The 21,244-nt window shown below is 38.8% G+C and overlaps 1 protein-coding gene across 2 annotated transcripts in view; it reads right to left on the reverse strand.

Annotated features, from left to right (window-relative positions):
• RSPO3 (R-spondin 3) overlaps positions 1-21,244 on the reverse strand; it is an 89,133-nt gene that overhangs the window by 55,542 nt on the left and 12,347 nt on the right. The window lies entirely within an intron of this gene.

Below are 21,244 nucleotides of genomic sequence, written 5' to 3' on the forward strand. Positions count from 1 at the left end.
TTGTTTTAATCTTCCATCTACTCAAGTGAAATATGTATTTAGTGAGGACATGACACTAAAGACTAGAGCTACACATATACCTGTGGCGGTGAGATTATTCATTAGCAAGTCTGAACAGATTTAAACAAACATGTGCAAGATTCATGTTTAAAGATCTTCACAACTTTAAACCTTCTTATGACTATTAACTGGTCATCAGCACATACATACGAGCTGTGGGAAAAGGGCTGACTGAAGTACATCTCTCACATATCTGGTGTTTGGGATGTTTTCTTCTCATGTACTCTGTGTCAAATGCAATTAAGTAGCTTTACTGTCCTTCCAGGAATCTGGAAGGGAAAAATTGTGACCTTTCTGAGAAACAAAGGTTGATGCACAGGAGTATAAATGTATCCCAATGTATTCTGGTTTCTTTTGTTGTTGGTAGTGGGACTGGGCTCTGATGGGCCTTGTCATTATCAGGTTTGACTTCAGAGTGATGTTTGGTTCTTGCTAAGTTCTTTACCACAAAAACAAATCCCACCAGGCTTAGTTAGAAGGCGGTACCCATAAGCCCAATCAGCCTTACCACAGGGGTGCAAGGGTTAGCTGCAGAGAGGTCATTTGGTTGACCAGCATCCTCTGCCTAGAGGAAACCATCCCTGAATCAGCCACAGGAACCACAAGCAGCTCATTCTCATTCCAAGACGTTTTGTAAATAGACTGAGGAAATATGTGGGGGAAGGGAAGTTTGCTTTTCCTGTACATGCTCCTCTATGGGGTGGGACGGACATATAAAATGGCACAGGAGGTTTAGACATTATAGGACCTGGGGGACTTGTAAGTGAAAACTGTTTTCCAAGTAACAGGATCATTTTTCATGCCAGTAAGTCAGCATTGGAGACTTACAGAAAACGTGTACATACATTTTAAGTAGGGAAAGACCCTAAAAAAGAAAAGGGATGAAGAAAGCATCCTGTGCTCAGAAGCTGGTTTGGCCCATTTTAAGACACCAGAGATACAGGTAAAACCTCATAAGAACTGTCTATGGAGAAGTTGACCTCACTTTGAAAGAAAATCACTTCAATCCCAGGGCAGTCAGTGACTCTGAGTTTGAATGCAGATGGGTTTGACTGGTCCACAGCAACCTATCTTTAACTCTGAAATGCAGCTGCTCAAAGGGAACAAAATTGTAATTTCAAGCACCTCGAAACTTCTGTTAATTATGATATAACTTCAAATCAGTTACGAAAAGTAACATGATTTAGAGGTGCAAAGCCTCAAAAAGGATGTACCTTAAAATGCATTTCATTATAAATTTTGGGTTTTGGGTGTTTGGAAACTTCTCCAGGAAAAAGCCCCATAAAAGGACCCATAGTTAGTAAGAGTTCCCACCAAAATTATGAGATATGCCAAGGTACTTCGCTCAATTCTTTAAAACTTTCACCGAAGAAATCTAATAATCAACTCATAATGTTGGGCTATTGCTTGTTTTTTTTCAATTTTTGCCTTTTTAGAAAAAAGTGTTTGGCAAAGTAGATTTTTGAAAAAGTAAAGAAGACATAATTGCCCTGATTGGCAAAGAAAATTTCTATTTGTGTTTAATCAGGAAGTTCCAGTTATGGGCAGGCACAAATAATGGCAAACTTTATTTCTTCAGGAAAGTTTCAGTGTTATGCTGTGAGAAGTGGGAAAAATTGAGACTGTGAAGCTCAGATTCTATGATTCTAGGGTTTTTTTTTTTTTTTACAGTTGAGTAGTAACTATTTCTTGAATGCTGTATAAGGGTCACTCAAATTATACAGTCAGTATTACACAACTAGGTACAAATTTCCCAAACTTCATCTTAAGGCAAGTTTTTACTTTTTATATGGAAACCACAGAAAACTTTGGTCTGGATTGACTGTAACTATTTCAGCCTTAAAATCTTGTGATTCTAAACTTAGGAAATTAAATTCTATTTTTTTAAAAGATTTTATTTATTTATTTGGTGGTAGGGAGCAGGAGCAGGGGCAGAGGGAGAAGCAGACTCCCCACTGAGCAAGGAGCCTGATGCAGGACTCAATCCCAGGACCCTGGGATCATGACCTGAGCCAGAGGCAGATGCTTAACTGACTGAGCCACCCAGGTGCCCCTTAAATTCTATTTTTTTCATACTTCTTCTTTTCCATTCTAATAATAACTTCATTTTGTATTTGAATCAAATACAAAATGAATCACCCTTTTTTCAAACAGCATTTGGATTATTACTTCATATGAGCAATGGAGGTGTTTGTGGTGATGAGGTTTCATGAAATACTTAAGGTTTAAATCCAATCTTAGAAAACAAGTTGAACAAAACTAAAAGGCAACCTACAGACTGGGAGAAGATATTTGCAAGTGATCTATCAGATAAGGGGCTAGTATCCAAGATCTATAAAGAACTTATTAGGGGCGCCTGGGTGGCTCAGTGGGTTAAAGCCTCTGCCTTCAGCTCAGGTCATGATCCCAGGGTCCTGGGATTGAGCTTCACATCCCGCTCTCTGCTCAGCAGGGAGCCTGCTTCCCCCGCACCCCCCCACCTTTCCGCCTACTTGTGATCTGTTAAATAAATAAATAAAATCCTTAAAAAAAAAAGAACTTATCAAACTTAACACCCCCAAAACAAATAATCCAGTCAAGAAATGGGCAAAAGACATGAACAGCTATTTCTCCCAAGACATCCAGATGGCCAACAGACACATGAAAAAAATGCTCCACATCACTTGCCATCAGGGAACTACAAATCAAAACCATAATGAGACACCACCTCACACCAGTCAAAATGGCTAAAACAAACAACTCAGGAAACAACAAATGTTGTCAAGGATGTGGAGAAAGGGGAACCCCCTTACACTATTGGTGGAAATGCAACCTGGTACAACTGCTCTGGAAAACAGTATGGAGGTTCCTCAAGAAGTTAAAACTAGAGCTGCCCTGTGACCCAGCAATTGCACTACTAGGTATTTACTCCAAGGATACAAATGTATTGATCTGAAGGGGCACCTGCACCCCTAATATTTATGGCAGCAATGTCCACAATAGCCAAAGTATGGAAAGAGCTGAGATGTCCATAGAGAGATGAATGGATAAAGAGGATGTGGTGTATATATATACAATGGAATATTACTCAGCTATCAGAAAAGATGAATACTTACCATTTACATTGACATGGATGGAACTGGAGGGTTTGTGCTAAGTAAAATAAGTCAATCAGAGAAAGACAATTATCATTTGGTTTCACACATAAGTGGAATGTAAGAGACAGTACACAGGACCATAGGGGGAAGAGAGGGAAACTGAATGGAAAGTCATCAGAGAGAGAGAGAAACCACAAGATACTCTTAACTATAGGAAACATACTGTGGGTTGCTGGAGGGGAGGGGTAGATGGGATGGGGTAACTGGGTGGTGGGCATTAAGGAGGGCAGGTGATGTGATGAGCACTGAATGTTATACGCAAATGATGAACTGTTGAACTCTACATCTGAAACTAATGATGAACTATATGTTGGCTAACTGAATTTAAATAAAAATAAGAAAATGAGTTGAGGTTATCAGTATGTAAGTGGCCATGGTGGGGCTAGAGGAGGGGACACTCCAATTATCTACATCAGGAAGGAGACTGGCATGAGCTCAGTGCAGCTGATGCCTAAATAGTGGTGAATGGAAAAATGAGGACTATAAAAAGATCGGAAGCGCAGGACAGATTTAGATTACGGAACACTTTGTGGGCTGTGCCAAGGAAATTATTCTGTTCATATGGGGGATTTCAATCTGGTGAGTGACGTGATCACATTTGTATTAGAATGGTAGTTTCTCTGGCAGTATGAAAGGCACAGAAACTGGAAGAATCATGTAGTGATCAAGGTAAAAGACCGATGATAGCTTAAAATATAGTAAAGGCAGTGTAATGTGTTGCGGAAGGTATGAACACTCCAAAGGACATTTAGGAGGTAGACTCAATCAAAATGGTGAGTAACAAAATGTGGACTGAACAAGAAAGAGGATTTGAGAAGGTGTGTTTTGAGCTCCTGTCAGTGAACAGAAAAGGTGAGGGACAGCTGGGGGAGAAAGCCTATGGTTAGAGTGGTAGGGCCAGTGCGTAGAATAAAAAAGTCTAAAAATATAAATGTGGCTTGGGATCACTGCTTTTACAGATTTTATTAAATATCCGGAAGTGATGCTTAATATACGGAACTTAATATTATAATGGTTGCCAGAGAGGTAAATGAGCGTCTCTGGCTATAGCTACTTAATTAGAGAAGACACCTTGAAAGAGGAGATGAAGAATGCCAGAAGAAGGAAACATGGTCCAAAATAACGGACATTTGGTCAGAGAAAAAGACATATTTTCAGCTGATTTTTTTCCCAATTTATTTATTTTCAGAAAAACAGTATTCATTATTTTTTCACCACACCCAGTGCTCCATGCAAGCCGTGCCCTCTATAATACCCACCACCTGGTACCCCAACCTCCCACCCCCCCGCCACTTCAAACCCCTCAGACTGATTTTCAGAGTCCATAGTCTCTCATGGTTCACCTCCCCTTCCAATTTACCCAAATTCCCTACTCCTCTCTAACGCCCCTTGTCCTCCATGCTATTGGTTATGCTCCACAAATGAGTGAAACCATATGATAATTGACTCTCTCTGCTTGACTGATTTCACTCAGCATAATCTTTCAGCTGATTTTTAACAATACTTTGTATTTCTACACCACTTTTGCTTTCAAAGCATACATCTCACAAGAAGCTAAATTAACTATAGTAACTATTGTTAGTAAACATAGAAGCCATCACAATTATTTATTTCGAAACCCGAAACTAAGACTCAAAAAAATGCTAAAACTTTAAGGCAAATAGTAAGTTTAGATCAAAGGTTAGAGTCTAGATCTTTGTTATCGGGTAACAATTTCTTTATACATAAGCAAACTTTAGATGTGTAACAAGGATAAATATGAGTGGAACAATGAGCAAAATTCATGGAAATGTTAAGTTAGGACTTTCTTTTTTACAAATGTGTCAAATACATGGTAAAATTAGTGTACCTTTCCCTAAAATTGGGAAATAGGAAAGCATCTTTTCCTAACTGGTATACAAAGGTTAAGTATGAAAAGAGTATATATTAATGCATAATTTAAACCAATTTTCAGTGTCAGAACTGTCGATACTCCCTGAGTGACTTCAATTTCTCTGGCTGTTGAGCCTTCCTACTATTTCTGTATTTGATAATCTTGTAATGCATAACTGATGCAACATAAAGGCTATAGGCATGAGTGAGAGTTGATCCATTTTTAAAAAGTATTTATTTATTTAGTATATATATAGAGAAAGAGCAGTGTCAGGGGAAGGGACAGCGAAGAGAGGGGGAGAGAGAGAACCTCAAGGACACTTCCTGCTGAGTTCAGAGCTAAAGGGGGAAGGGCGTTCGACCTTGCTCCACTCGGGGCTTGATCTCATGACCCTGAGATTATGACCTGAGCCAAAATCAAGAGTTGGGAGTTGCCTGGGCAGTGGGTTAAAGCCTCTGCTTTTGGCTTAGGTCATGATCCCAGGGTCCTGGGATCGAGCCCCCTGGGCTCTCTGCTCGGTGGGGAGCCTGCTTCCTCCTCTCTCTCTCTCTCTGCCTACTTGTGGTCTCTGTCTGTCAAATAAATAAAATCTTAAAAAAAAAAAATCAAAAGTTGGACACTTAACGGACTGAGCTACTCAGGTGCCCCTCAACTAACTTCTTTGATAAAACATCCAGAACATAGAGTTTTAAATGGTAGAGCATTTGGTAAATACACAATCTTTGGCTATGCCCTTCAATGCTTATGATATACTGAACCAACTGCAGCACTGACATCTAAGCTCCGTTCCTGTTAACAATTTTAGTGTAGGCTTCAAGGATTTGCCTTAGTTTAATTCTCTTCTAAAACCCAACTGCAAATGTACTCACATCTACTGTAAATTGCTGTGTGGAAGAAATCCAATATTGCATGTTGCCAATTACCTCTGGTGGTCATTTATTTGTGGCTAGAGAGTTCCCAGAAGTACAAAATTTGGTAGGCTTTAGGTTTATAAAAGGTTTAACTTAAGTTTCTAGTAAGTGATAAATACATCAAAGTAATATAGTGATTTTATAATTCAAAGATTAAAAGATAAATTGACAAATTTGATAAAAGTTTTTTTAATAATATTATTTTAAAGATTAAAATATAAATATAAATATATATATATATATATATATATAATATAAGTATTCCTAACACATACTTGTCTTCACAACATTAACTTCCTGCTCTTCTCCCTGTAGTGACCGTAAGTAATAGGGCAGGGAAAAGAGGCCAGTGGAATTCTGTAATCAGAGCTAGTTCTGCATCTGTCCTTTCTTCCATGTCCTCCTTTTATGAGGATGTTCACATTGATTGGAAGCTTCTTGAAAGTTGGTCTTGATAATGTCTTCATAATCTTCTTGATAATTCCCAGCTTCTACATAGGGCAGCTACGGATTAAATGGGTTCTCAATGAAGAGTTTTGATTATTGAACAGAAGGCACTAAATATGAAAGATAAGCTACTTATTTGTTTTTAAAAGTAATAAAGATGCCAGATAGGTAAATACTTAATAGAAAGCATAATAACTGATTTTAAGTTGGCCGTTCCTATAAATATTCGGCAAAGGAATAAAGTTTCAAATCATATACACTGTGAGATGCTTAATTATGAAATAAATAATTTGAAATTAAAGTAAGTTTTTCTAGGTACCATTTACTACAGTTCTCTGTTAAACTAAAGGAAATGTGGACTTATCACTGCCTAAGAAAGGACAACATATTTCTATCATACCTTGGGTCTTGATTGTTAGAGAGTAATTTTTAAGTTTAATATAGTGTTATGGTCATGGAAAGAGATGTTTCATGGGTCCTCTGGAGTGTCTGGCATTATTCACTTTAAAAAAAACCTAATGTTAAAAATTTGAATTACTTGGCAATCTCTTTCAAATTCTATTGGGTCAACCCCAGAAAGTATTGAGAGTCACTGTTTCTTATTTATATATAAATTAAAGCAGCCAAGGCAGATCAAACAGTGGCCAGATCTCCACAACCATTTGTTAGGCACAGACAGCAAATTATCAAAAGCTGTTTGAATGAATATAATTACCTATTGGCATGCAATGCCCCTTTACATTCTCCAATGATGATAGCTGGATGAATAGAGGCCTATCAGAGTCCTTCACTATTATTTCTGACTAGTAATTTGTTGAGAGAGCCATGTTTATATATACAAACATACACATATTTTGCTATTTTTGCAGTGTAGCATCTGATGGTGTGTCCATATGTTTATTGTACATGTGGGTGCACACAAAATGCCCACATACATAACTAGACACATGATACACACACTCTACTTGGTTTTTTATCAAAGTCAGTAGCACAGACATTAACTGACCTGAAGCATTAGGATAATAGCATCTGCCACATCTTTTGTCCCACTGAATCAACCTTGAATATTCTGCAAGTTTTTGCCCACACCAATGGCTCCACCAAATTCCTAAAGTCTCAGAGAGGAATGTATTCACCAGCTGCTGAATACAGCCCCGTTAGGGCTCCACCATTATTATGTGGGGAAATATACTGTTTTTAATGGAAACTATTTCTTTGAGAACTTGGAAAATCTTTCTCTTTCTCTTACTGAATAATAATTTCCTGAAGGGAGTCTAATATTTATATTCTATAAATACTTTAAAATAAAACCACAGCAATAAAATAGACCTAACATTAAATAGCAATTAGCTAGACTTTCCACTAAAATCAAGCCAGCTCAAAATATTATAAAAATGGCTAGCAAATGATGGCAGATATAGAATTCCTGAAATCTAAGCTATGATGAATATTTGGTAGCTAGATGCCAGCTTGGTGGCCAAGGGCTGTGCTCTGTCTCTCCACTGGCTACAGAAGTAAGACTAGAAATGAAAGACAGATGAAAGTGGGCTGCATCGTATACACATTGTGAAAACCATGATTAAGGTTTTCAGCAAAAATTTCTAGTAACTCACCACGTACCCTAACCCTACACATGATGTAGTAAATGTAGGAGTGAATAAGACATCTAGTTCCTGATCTTATGATGTCAGTCAGTAATAAGCAAGTAAATATTCAAATGCTTAAAGATTGTGATGGATATTGAGCAAAATAAACAGGTGAATAAGACAGGGAATAACTGTGGGGAGCTAATTTAAATACAGTGGTCAGGGAAGGCACATTTTAGAATGTCACCCTTTAGCTGAGATTGGGAAAATGAGGAGGAGTCAGCTATGAAAAGCTAAGGGAGGGAGAGTATTCCAGGTAGAGCATCAGCAAGGGAAAGGATTTAAAGCCTATGAGAAAGAACCAGGCAAAAGCAACAGCACAAGGGGAACCCATGAAGCTGCAGCACTGTGAATGTAAGAGAGGAGTTTAGAGAAGGAGGGTCGAGCCAGGTCCTACAGAACCTTGCGGACCTAGGGAAATAGCTGGGATTACATGCCAACTCTGTATAGATTCTGCACTGCTAAGTGAATATCAGAACCAAAGGGAAGAACACATTTTGCCCAACATAATCATTCACTTTGATTTTTGTTAATTTTATGGATCGTGAAATGGAAATAGCATCTTGTATTCCTTGAAAACATGTTGTTTTATCAAATTTTATATTAGAGGAGAATGTTCTGACTAGCCTGACACAACACAGAGATTTATAGTCAGATTCTAATCTTTGAGGAGACTGTGCATCCATCTACATGTTCTTTGCTCTTGGAAATATTTCATTTCTCCTTTGTTTCTCCTTTATCAAGCAATAATTTTAGTTTGCTTCGGAGTTTTACATTTTTGTTCTCTTTTCCTGGAGTGTGTGTGTGTGGGGGGGATAGTGGTGGTGTTAAAGACACACAGGAAAATTATGAAATATATAAGAGGTTATAAGAACAAACAAGGAGAATAAAAATATAACATTTTGCAATCTTGCATATAATCGTTTCTGTATTTTCCTGAATTCTTGCCATTAGTGATGAACACTGACAAAGTCTAGGTAATTGAGAGGAACGGCATTACTGTTTTTATTTCTAATCTTCCTTTTAGAATGTCTGTGTTGGGCGCCTGGGTGGCTCAGTGGGTTGAGCCGCTGCCTTCGGCTCAGGTCATGATCTCAGGGTCCTGAGATCGAGTCCCACATCGGGCTCTCTGCTCAGCAGGGGGCCTGCTTCCCTTCCTCTCTCTCTGCCTACTTCTCTGCCTACTTGTGATCTCGATCTGTCAAATAAATAAATAAAATCTTAAAAAAAATAGAATGTCTATGTTATTTCTTTTTTCCATTAAATACATTAATAACTTGTGGGCTAATTCCAAAGCTGATTCTTCAAAAGTCGTGAAAACCATATTAGTTTTCCTGTGACCTACCAGATAGCTATAGTTGATTCTGCTGTTGACACTGCAACAGAAAGCGTTTTGTACAACCAAAAAATAGTGTTTTTTTTTCCTAACCACAAGTCGAAATTTATCACAAGGTTAATGCACCCTGCTACGGGTGTAAAATGTAAGGTACTGAATCAGCATCTCCAGCTGTTGCTAAGGGAGGGAAAGCTTCCCTTTTTCCAAGTGGCCATGTTCCCAAGTGGAGGTGAATAGAGGACAAGAGGGAGTGGATAGGGGTAATGAAGACCCAGATTCCATAGAGAGCCAGGACCTGTTGATGAGTTAGTGGGTGGTAATAACAGCATTTTTCATGAGACAGATCCAACAGTGTTCATCCAACAGTGGGAATCATTATGTGCTCTGGTCTGGCTGAGTGAGCCAGTCCCCCCACCTTTTTTTTTTTTTTAAAGGAGAGAATTAATTAGAAATCAACATAAACAGAAAATGTGATAGTTTAATGGTAATGAACCTGCATGCGTGTTATTCCATAACTACTAAGTTTGCATTCTTGAACGAAACAAACTTCAGTTTGTGCTAAAAACAAACTCGACTTTGTTATATGATGAATAAACTTGGATATTCTTGCCACATAGCATGCTGAAGTAGCATATTGATGGCTGAGGTCTTAGCATAAGCAGACAGCAGGCAAAAGACCTGCGGTATTTTGACAGGCACAAGGAGATGTGAAAATAGTGGGTATACCATTAAATAAATCCAGCTTTATGCGACCCATCTAAAATCCTGAGCAGGAAAAGTAAGTGGATGTTTCTCCTAGAGTCACAAAATTGCCGACAGAGCAGAAGGTGCTGATACACACCTTTGTGAATTTGATTCATTTTTGTACTTCATGGGTCCTACACACTTCCCAGAGGAGCACAGGGACTGGGAGGTGGTGAGCTGGCTTCGGACTCCAACAGAGTTTTGAGATTTACTAGCTGAATAGCCAAAATTTATCTCTTTATTCAGCTACTCATTTAGACAATTAAACTCCCCAACATCCACACACAGTGAATGAACACCTGAACAGGAATAAAACCAATCATCTGTTTCAAGGAGTTCACAGTCTGGTTAGACACAAGTAGCTTTTTGAACCTAAGCTTTCTTATCTGTAATGTGGGAATATCTACTTGATAGGTACTGGGGGGATTAAATGGGATCACATGTAAGCACCTAGCACTCTTACAAGCACTTGGAACAAGTCAGTATGCGCAAGGAGTTTTGTTTTACCCAGGAAGTACTAAGTATAACCTTGTACTAGTTCCACTCTTATTCAAGGCAGCTGTGATGCTTCAGTCAATAACGACTCAAAAACCTTCCAGCAAGGAGGCTGGAGAGAGGGCAGATGTTGATGCTGCTTCTAACACAGATTTGGGGAAATTTGGAGAGCCAAGGACTCACTAACAGTCATAATAAGAGACTACTTTTTAAGGATCACAGATGCAGCTTTTAGTGAGTATCAGATATGGTGCTCTCACCCCACATTCTGGGCAAGAAGTCCTCTGGGACTCTAGCAACCCACTGAAGACAAGGACATGCTCAAACATACTGAAAGAGGTACGGTGTGCCATGGAAATGATACCAGAATGGTATAAAGAACCTGCAGTCTTTGCCAGTGAGGGTTTAAAATTTTACTATGTATAAAACTGAGCCAGGGTACTTTTTAATAATGTGAATGCATAGGTTTCATTCTAAAAAATTCTGATTCAGGAGTGAAGTGGTGGGCCCAGGTGCATCTATAAGCTTTTCATGTAAATGTGACACAGGTGATATAGATACCTTACTTTTAGTTATCACATCCTTGCCACTTTCACAAATAAGTATTTATTCAGCGATAACTCTTCCAGGGACTCAAACAAAACATGGTCTCCAAGAAGCCTACAATACAGTTGGTAAAACAGTCTTTTTATTTTTTAAGGCCCATCAATATATAGACTAGAAATTGTAGCACAGCAGAAATTCCAAGGCAGGGGTAGTTGCGGACGGCTAAGGTATGTGAAGATGCCAGACAGCAGTCAGGAACAGTGATGGGACTTGAAGGAAAAGATCTTTGACTCTAAGAAGAGAGTGTTAGGAGCAAGAGTGTTATGCATGAATACATAAAGAAGATTTGGGAGAACGGTGAATATAACTGTGGAATTTAAAAGGATTTTAGAGCTCTTCCTTTTCTAGTTTCAGATGATAACACTGTGGACCACATAGTTTATTAGCTTCTGGTGATAGAATAATAAAACTTTGGAAGTTTAGAGGGATTTAGTTCAAACAGCCTCCCCAGAAGAGTCCATTTAACCATGTCTAGTAAAACAAATCTTGTGTTTTGGGGGCAGCCAGTATAATTATTTTATAGCATCTCTACATACTGAACATCTTAAAACTTCTCCCTATTTTGAACATAAACCTGCCTGTCTTTCAGGAAGTTCTAGTACCACAGAGCACACCCAATACATTTTCTCCTTTTTCTTTAAGAGAGTTTGTTAAATAGTGCTTGGTGCTTTGGATGGAAAGATGGATAAAACCTGAGTCTGAAGTATGGTGAGAGACCATAAACAGGGTAAAGCCAGTGTGGCAAATATTACATACAAGGCCTCGGCGGAAAGGAGACAACTAACCATCTGGAACCACCTACATGGGAATCCTGACGTTTGAGCTGGATTTTGAGAAATATGGGGACACTGGGTGGGGGCTTGAATTCAATCTTTCATAGAACTTGAAGGAACTGTTTATAGACAAATCAGCAACATGACTTAATTTGGTTTTAAGCAAATACTCTGATGACAAAGAGAAGAATTTCTGGGGAGGGGAAAACTCCTCAAACTCAACACACACAAAACAGACAATCATATCAAAAAATGGGCAGAAGATATGAACAAACACTTCTCCAATGAAGACATACAAATGGCTATCAGACATATGAAAAAATGTTCATCATCACTAGCCATCAGGGAGATTCAAATTAAAACCATATTGAGATATCACCTTACACCAGTTAGAATGGCCAAATTAGCAAGACAGGAAACATGTGTTGGAGGGTCTGTGGAGAAAGGGGAACCCTCTTCCACTGTTGGTGGGAATGCAAGTTGGTGCAGCCTCTTTGGAGAACAGTGTGGAGATTACTCAAGAAATTAAAAATAGAGCTTCCGTATGACCCTGTAATTGCACTCCTGGGTATCTACCCCAAAGATACAGATGTAGTGAAAAGAAGGGTCATCTGTACCCCAATGTTTATAGCAGCAATGGCCACGGTCGCCAAACTGTGGAAAAAACCAAGATGCCCTTCAAAGGATGAATGGATAAGGAAGATGTGGTCCATATACACTATGGAGTATTATGCCTCCATCAGAAAGGATGAATACCCAACTTTTGTAGCAACATGGATGGGACTGGAAGAGATGATGCTGAGTTAAATAATTCAAACAGAGTGAGTCAATTATCATATGGTTTCACTTATTTGTGGAGCATAACAAATAGCATGGAGGACAAGGGGAGATGGAAATGAGAAAGGAGTTGGGGGAAACTGGAAGGGGAGGTGAACCATGAGAGACTATGGACTCTGAAAAACAATCTGAGGGGTCTGAATTGGTGGTGGTGGGGGGGGAGGTCCGGGTACCAGGTGGTGGGTATTATAGAGGGCACGGATTGCATGGAGCACTGGGTGTGGTGCAAAAATAATGAATACTGTTATGCTGAAATAAATAAAAAATAAATTAAAAAAAAGTTAACGGGATGTTATGTTTGATACCTGGCACTGCTGTTGGCCGAATTAGAACAGCACTAATGGGAGTAATGTGAGAAGAGGGGATGGATTTTAAAGTTATCTCCAAAGAAGAATGGGCAAGGTTGACAGGATTTGACAATCAATTTTAAACAGGCAAATGAAAAAAAAAACTAATAAATGGGTAAACAAAGGAATAAAAATGTTGATTGTGTTTCTAAGTGGGGAGACCAGGAACAAAATGATGTAATTGACTGAGATACAGGGATTCAGAAATGTCCAATTAGAAGGGCAGGGGCCTGAAGGAGGGAAAAAGGCAGGTAAAAATGACTATATTGGGGGCGCCTGGGTGGCTCAGTGGGTTAAAGCCTCTGCCTTCGGCTCAGGTCATGATCCCGGAGTCCTGGGATCGAGCCCTGCATTGGGCTCTCTGCTCAGAGGGGAGTCTGCTTCCCCCTCTCTCTCTCCCTGCCTCTCTGCCTACTTGTGATCTCTGTCTATCAAATAAATAAATAAAATCCTAAAAAAAAAAAAGAAAATTAAAAAAAAATGACTATATTGAGGTCCTAAGGGCTGGACTTGTCTTTTCTCCTTTTTTATCCCAAAGAGATAGCCCAGGACTATGCATATTGATGAGTTCATAATAAGTCATATAGAACAAATAAATCCCTTAGTTTTATAAAAAAATAAACCCATCCAAAATCAAGAACTGAGACTTATGGAAATTTGGTGCCTTCACAAGGAAGGATCACCTAGCCTTGGTGGCACTCTTCAGAGGTTTTTTGATTTCACTAAAACATACAATTTATGGACAGAAATAAAGGGGAGCAAAAGTTAAGACCAAACATCAGGAGCATGAATAGCAGGCTAGGGAGTTTACTGTGAAGATAACAAGGAAACATTACGGTTTTGAAAGATGGAATTTTAGGGAACGTTCATACATTACAGGAATTCAGAGAACAAAGTTGGGGGGATTCTTCTAACCCAGCATTTCAGCCATCACACCTGAGCATGCATGAATTTAGGTGTGGAATCTGAGTGCTTTCCAAAGCCGGAGAGCCAAATGCTGGAGCTAAGCTTAGTTTCTTACGGCATCAATATCCAATTACATTTTCCAGAGTTTGAGATCCCTGATGTTCAATTCTGGTGACAGTCAGTGGGGAGACAGGACCTGTGAAGTCAGTCAGGAAAACTGCCCAGAGTAGGAGTAAAGACACCTGCCAAGTATTCCTCTGGCTTTCTGCCTTCCTCACTAGATAAAACATATTTTCCTGTGGTCCATTATAAATAATCACTCTAGGGATGCCTGGGTGGCTCAGTTGGTTAAGCAACTTAAACTGCCTTTGGCTTAGGTCATGATTCTGGAGCTCCTGGATTGAGTCCCACATTGGGCTCCCTGATCACTAGGGAGGCTGCTTCTTTCTCTGATCTCTCCCCTCTCATGCTCTCTCTCTCTCTTTCTCAAATAAATTCTTAAATAAAAACAATCACTCTACATTGAGACTACAGAACCAAAACCTTTTGTTACAAAAGAGACACAACATAGCTCATTTTGCTTCATACCCCTGACAGGCATGCTGGGTTTGGACACTGTACCACCAGAAAGTGTACTGATCAATTTTTATTAGGGAGCTGATTTCAGAAACCTAATTCGTTATTCTTTTTTTTTTTTTAAAAGACTTTATTTATTTAACAGGGGGGGGGAGATTACAAGTAGGCAGAGAGGCAGGCAGAGAGAGATGAAGCAGGCTCCCCACAGAGCAGAGAGCCTGATGTGGGGCTCTATCCCTGGACCCTGAGATCATGACCTGAGCCGAAGGCAGAGGCTTTAACCCACTGAGCCACCCAGGCGCCCTTCATTATTCTATATCTAACAAAAATACTAATTATAGATGGTGAGATAGCAAAATAGGAATGGTCTTTTTTAAATCATTTAACAGAATGTTTTGGCAGTCCTCTCCCTTCTCCAAAGTTTTGCTTTTCAGTTTCAGTTATCTGTGGAAACCATATTTTGGGAGCAAACGAGCCTTCTAACATAGTGTCAGAAGGTCTATTGTAGCCTAAGGTTTATGTTATTCGCCTCACTTCATCTCATCATGTAGACATTTTGTCATCTTACATCATCATAAGGAGGAGGCAGGGGTATAGAGTAAAATAAAATATTTTGAGGAAGAGCACATTTACATCACTTTTATTACAGTATGTCGTTATAATTGTTCTATTTTATTATTAGTTATTACCGTTTAACTTCTTACTGTGCCTAATTTACAAACTTTTAACATAGGTAAGTATGTGTAGATAAAAAAAAAAGAACAGTACATATAGGGTTTGGTACCATCCCTGGTTTCAGGCATCCACTTGGGGGGGGTTTTGGAATGTGTTCCCTGAAGATAAGGGGGGACAAATGTATACTACAAGTTTCTATTTTTAGTTTCTTTTAGTTTATAAGGACCATTAGGGGAGCCATGGGCTTAGATTTTATTTTTAGATTTGATAGCATTTTTGTTCAGTCTTTAAAATGGCTTATTTAGCAGCCTTTTCCCTCAGCATTTATTTTCCCGTGGATGGGCTCACACATGGATTTTAAAGGGAAAGGACCTTAATGATCCACCAATTCACCTTGTCAGCCAGTAAGAATACTATAATCCATAATAGAGATTTCCCCTAATTTACATGCTTTTATTGTCACACACCAAGGAAATTATACTAATAGGAGGAGCTTCACAGGAGATAAATAGGGATCTTGGTCACAAAGGAAAGGCCATGGACTGTAGTACAGAAATTTGAGATTGAGTTCTGCTCAAATTTACCAGCTTTGTGAAACTATACAAATCACTTAACATCTTTAAGATTGACCTATAAAACGAGAATGGTAAAACCTGCTCACCCATTTCAGGGGGGTATTGAAAAACTCAAATGAGACAATGTTCATAAACTGTGCAAAATTATATTGATGTTATAGTTAACAGTGGGCGTAAGTGATACTTGACCAACTAGGGCCAGACTGGAATCTAATCATTCCCAAGAACAGACTAGGAATACATTTGATGAGAAAACTGACAAGTGTATTTGACGAGAATATGTGTAACTGGTTTGTTGTTTTAAACTGTGCCCTGTTATGAGTCATGTTAGACTAGGGTAACAGGCTGTAGTTAACTTTTTAGATTTGGATCTCATGGAGTAAGGAAATAAGGAGACTGTGAAGTAAGTGTTGATCCAGTGAGCAGAAAATTCTCTTTGAAATGACCATTAATTAAACAAATAAGAATCAGATTGCCAGAAGAGCCACAGAACGCGTCTCTGGAAGGCCATCCTGCGAACCTATCTGCTCTGTGGCCTTTGGTGTTACAAAATGGCCAAGGGAGTTGTTTCTACCCTCGGGTCCACTACAAAACGACTACAGTCAGGTACCTACTTCCCTGGACTCTTTCTTCCTTAAGTAATTTGAGGGCATTATGCTGCATACTCTACTCACCAAATCTTCTTTCCCACTGAAACATGTTGTTTTACTTACCTACTAAACACGTGCTCTTTCTCTAATATTTTCTATTGACACAAATGGCATCAAACCATTCCCAAAGCTAAGATTCCAGAAGCCCCACTCACCCTCAACTCCAACCACTCCTCCCTATGGAGTCTACATCCTTAGCTCAGAGAGCTCCCATCTTTCCACTTCCCACCAGGACTACTGCTACCGTTTAGCAATTAGAGCGATCTTTTAGGAACAATCGTTAAGATTTTATCAGGCCCCTGCTTTAAAAACGGCTTAAAGGCTTCTCACTGCTCTTCCCAAGTAACCACTTCTGTCAGTTAGCTCAGTTTACTCTCTCTCAACCTCATTTCTTGTCTAAGGAGCCATTTGTAGTACCCTCTCAGCTGCAGAGAGAACTCACCCTCATTTAAACCTCCCGCACTGTCTTCTTGATGAAAAGCAGAGCGTAATGAGAAAGCTGTCCTTTGGATCTGGGTATACTCTTATGTCTACCATTGCTGGCTGCCACTTTGGTCAGTTGCTTAATGGTTTGGGGCCTCAGTTTCTTCATTTTTAAAACAGTTAAAATATGTTGTGAGGTTTACAAGAGATAATACCCATAAAAGCACCTGGCTTTCACAAGTTAGTAATAACATACAGAAAAGAACTGGTATGTGCTATTTCCAAGGCTCTGAATTCTGGCAACTGACCTCTTTAAAGCTATCAGCTGATGTTAGGAAAGGTCATCAACAGACTTACATAAGAAATCCCAAAACATGTTGATATGTGTTTGCCAAAGTGGTGCTTTAAGCAGTCTGGAAGCTATGTCCCATGTAGTGGTCAAGGGGTGACCATGAGAGGTTTGAAAAATGCCTCCGTGAGATGGACAAAAATGCACTATTTTTTTTTCAATTTATTTATTTTCAGAAAAACAGTATTCATTATTTTTTCACCACACCCAATGCTCCATGCAAGCCGTGCCCTCTATAATACCCACCACCTAATACCCCAACCTCCCACCCCTCCCCGCCACTTCAAACCCCTCAGATTGTTTTTCAGAGTCCATAGAACTCACAATATTTTAGTATTTGTTTGGTAAAAGTAATTCCAGTTAGTGAACTAGCATGGAAAGTTCAACTATAGAAATTAGTCAATGTGCTGAAAAGGGAAATTTGCTCAGCCAAACTATGTCATTCCCTTACAAGCTTTACCTAACAATGCCAACTACGTTTATAGTACGCATAGCATACTTCCTATGATTGTCACAGACGTCATGCTGAACGATGACTCTTATCCATTGGTCATAAATTTTCAGACAAGATAATACTGGGAGGCCCAATAAATTCCAGTGTTTTCTGTTGATCTTCCTTCCACCTTCCTGCCTCATCCTCACGTGCTGTCTGGTATCCTTGTTTTCCAGAGAAAAATCTGGGTGTGCATTGGCTCATTAGTAAACCTTCTCATTAATTTCCAATTCTGTTTAAACAAGCCTTAAAAAGAAATGTTATACAACTTAGAAAGAATATTTAACAGCTCTGATTTATCTTCAGCTGAATAATGTTTAATTCTAGGTTCTTATGTTCTTTCTTTAAACACTGTGACATGCCCCAAAGGTAGGTTTGATGTGTTCTGTGCTGACTTAATCTTAGCACATACTAAATGTTCAGTAAATCACTGCTGAATGAATTTATGCTGTTTTAATTAGGACCAAGTTTAATTTCAATTTTTCCTCATATTTTTCTCCCAAAAGAATTTTGTTTTCACTTGTTGGCTTTAAAAAAATATCATGTAAAAAACTCCATGAAGTATAAAGAAAAACTCACATTTTTGAATTGAAGCCCTAACTCCACATTCTTGAAGTTCTGACTGACAACTATCTAAGGATACAGCATGCTACAAGAAGGAAAAGGAAGAGCTCTTTGATTTTCCTGTTGAGGGGGGACTCTGAGATCAGTCTCTTGGTTTCGGATAAGTAGAAGATCAGGACTCTCATTTTATAGTGGGAGCAATGCAATCATAGACTAAATAAATGGCATTTATTTAGTACACAGCAGAATGTTTTTAGAAATATACAGAAGAATGCTATTAGAAATCAATCCATCTGCCCCCTAACATGGGATTTCTTGAACTATAGTCCAAACTCCAGAAGATCTGGATCCGAAAAAGGCAATCAGAAAGATGTTATTCTTCTGCAATTAAGTTTATGAAATTTCCATTTCTTCTCCCTTAAATTTCTTTCTTTATTTTCTTTGCTAAATTGTGGATAAATTTGGGATTCAAATGGGGTTCAGGTGAAGACTCAGCAGTAAGTGATTGTCATTACACATTTGAAGCAAAACAAGGAAAAGTAAAATCTCATTGTAGATATTTTAGTAACATTATTTACATAGCATCTTTTTTCTAGAGTACTTTTCCACAGGGGGAAAAAATCCTATGTAAAAAAAAAATCCTATTCCTATGAAGAAAGGAAACAGCATATACTAATGAGAAATCTGAGATAGTGACAACAATAAATAAAAGAAGTGAATTAAAATTCAAAGCTTTTTAGATTTTAGTGTAGGCTCTAAATCATCAAAGGTAGGGAGAAATAGTAACTAGTCAAAAGAATATACACCTTTTCTAGCCAAGTATCATAGTATTCATTAATAGTATATAAATAATTTAAAATTCAGTCAATGAAGCCTCTGATGCTTTCAATTACTTAGCTATGTTATCCCCTAGTACATATAAATACCTGAAAATACTATGCAAACAGGAAGGGGCAGAGTGGAACATGGCGGGGGCTCTGGCCTCTTGAGTCTAGGGTAGCAACCTATTTTAACAAGTGATATTTGATGTAAGCACCAGAGCCTAGCCATTACCCCTCTTCATAGTCTTTAAATAATAATAGAGAAACTAGAGCATATATAAGACAGGATCTCAGATGTATTACTTTATTTGGGAGGGGACATGGAGAAATAGGTAAGAACAGCTTTTGAACATGTTGATAAAGAGAGCTGTAATCACTGATCCCCCATCTTTTTAAACCATGAGAATACCAGTAGCAGATTCTTATTTTTAGCTTAAATTAACTCGTTTCCCCTATATTCTGTGCAAATGAAACCACATCTCTATAGTGATAAGTTAAAATAAAATTTTGCAGTTCACATTTGGTACAGTTAATGTAATTCCTGTCTTGATTCTTTTACCCTTAGTCTTTTCCAGTATATTGGAATCTGTACATCAGACAGCATAAAGCCTGCTGTTGCAAACATTAATAAGATCTATCATTTAGGAGCAGCTACTTACACTTTGTTTAATTTCTAATGGAAAGGATTTCTCTAAATATTTACACCAGAACAGTTGTCAGAATGAATCCTGCAAACTTGCTGGCATACTCCCAGGAGCAGGGAACTGGCACGGGGGAAGGGAGATTCCTGGTCCCTGGTCCTATAATTTTAAGCAGTCCTAGAATTTCAGGGAGCCACTTGCTAGAATATGAAGGGTTTGTATTAACAAAAAGGTACTTCAGTGTGTAGCCCAATTCAAGTCAAGTATTTCAACAGCCACTTTTGTTTATTCTTCTTGTAAAAATGACTCTCCATTTGCATCAGTTTTAAAGGGATTATTTAGGTTTCAGCGACCCAGCAAATAAATTGTGTATGAGAAAAGAAATGTGTACAAGAAGTGTGAAGAAACACCAAAGTTGTTTTGTTCAGTGGCTCCCAAGGTGCTTAATATATAGAAATGACTTGTTGCTCCCATGAGCTGCTGAGAAAGAGTTAACATGCAAGACTTAGACAAGAGAGAACTGAAATCTGCCAAAATAAATGCTGCAGTTTTAGAAATTAACTCAGCTGTCTGTGTATTTATTTTTTTTTTTTTTGGAAGATTCTAAAATTAAGACTGTTCAACTCATCTTCATATTGGTTCGGAATTTGGAGAGTATTTGAAGAAGTGATTTGGGGCTAGGAAGGGTAGAGAAAACATCCTGCACTGGAAAATCTTGGCAAGAATCATCTGAAACGTGTTCTTACCTGATGAACGGTAGCACTTGTGCCCCTCAGCCTGTTAAGAGGTTTGGTTAAAAACTACTACATAAAGCTTTCTGGGATTAAAAAGCTCTCCATTCTAGTATGGGCAATATATTAAAGTCAAAGGCAGTTTTTAATGAATTTCTGAAATGTCAGTGAGATGTCCACATGGGTGCTGAAAATGGCCGTGGTAGCCTGAAATGGCTGGGAGCTCCTTCTTCTAGAACTCTCCTTTAGTCTATGAGAAATTAAACTTTAAGGTATGCACACAGAATACTCACAAGTCTGAAAACACACATGAATCCGGGCTGGGTCCTGGAAGCGCAGTGCTGGGTGGAATAGCACATGCTACTGATTATTGATACTAGGGTCAAGTATGCATCGACATGATCCTGCAAGTGTAAATGGCTTCCAAGGGAATCCCACTGATTTATGTTTACAGCTTGGATCTGCATCAAGCTCTGAACAGAACTGGAAAGCTGGGTGGATGTCTTGGAAATGTGCTATAGGAAAGAGAGATTGCCCTTTCTTTGTAGAAGGGGCTTAAGAGTTACCATGAGGGGGCGCCTGGGTGGCTCGGTGGGTTAAGCCGCTGCCTTCGGCTCAGGTCATGATC

The sequence above is a fragment of the Neovison vison genome, chromosome 1 (assembly GCF_020171115.1).
Source record: "Neovison vison isolate M4711 chromosome 1, ASM_NN_V1, whole genome shotgun sequence".
Classification (NCBI taxonomy): Eukaryota; Metazoa; Chordata; class Mammalia; order Carnivora; family Mustelidae; genus Neogale; species Neogale vison.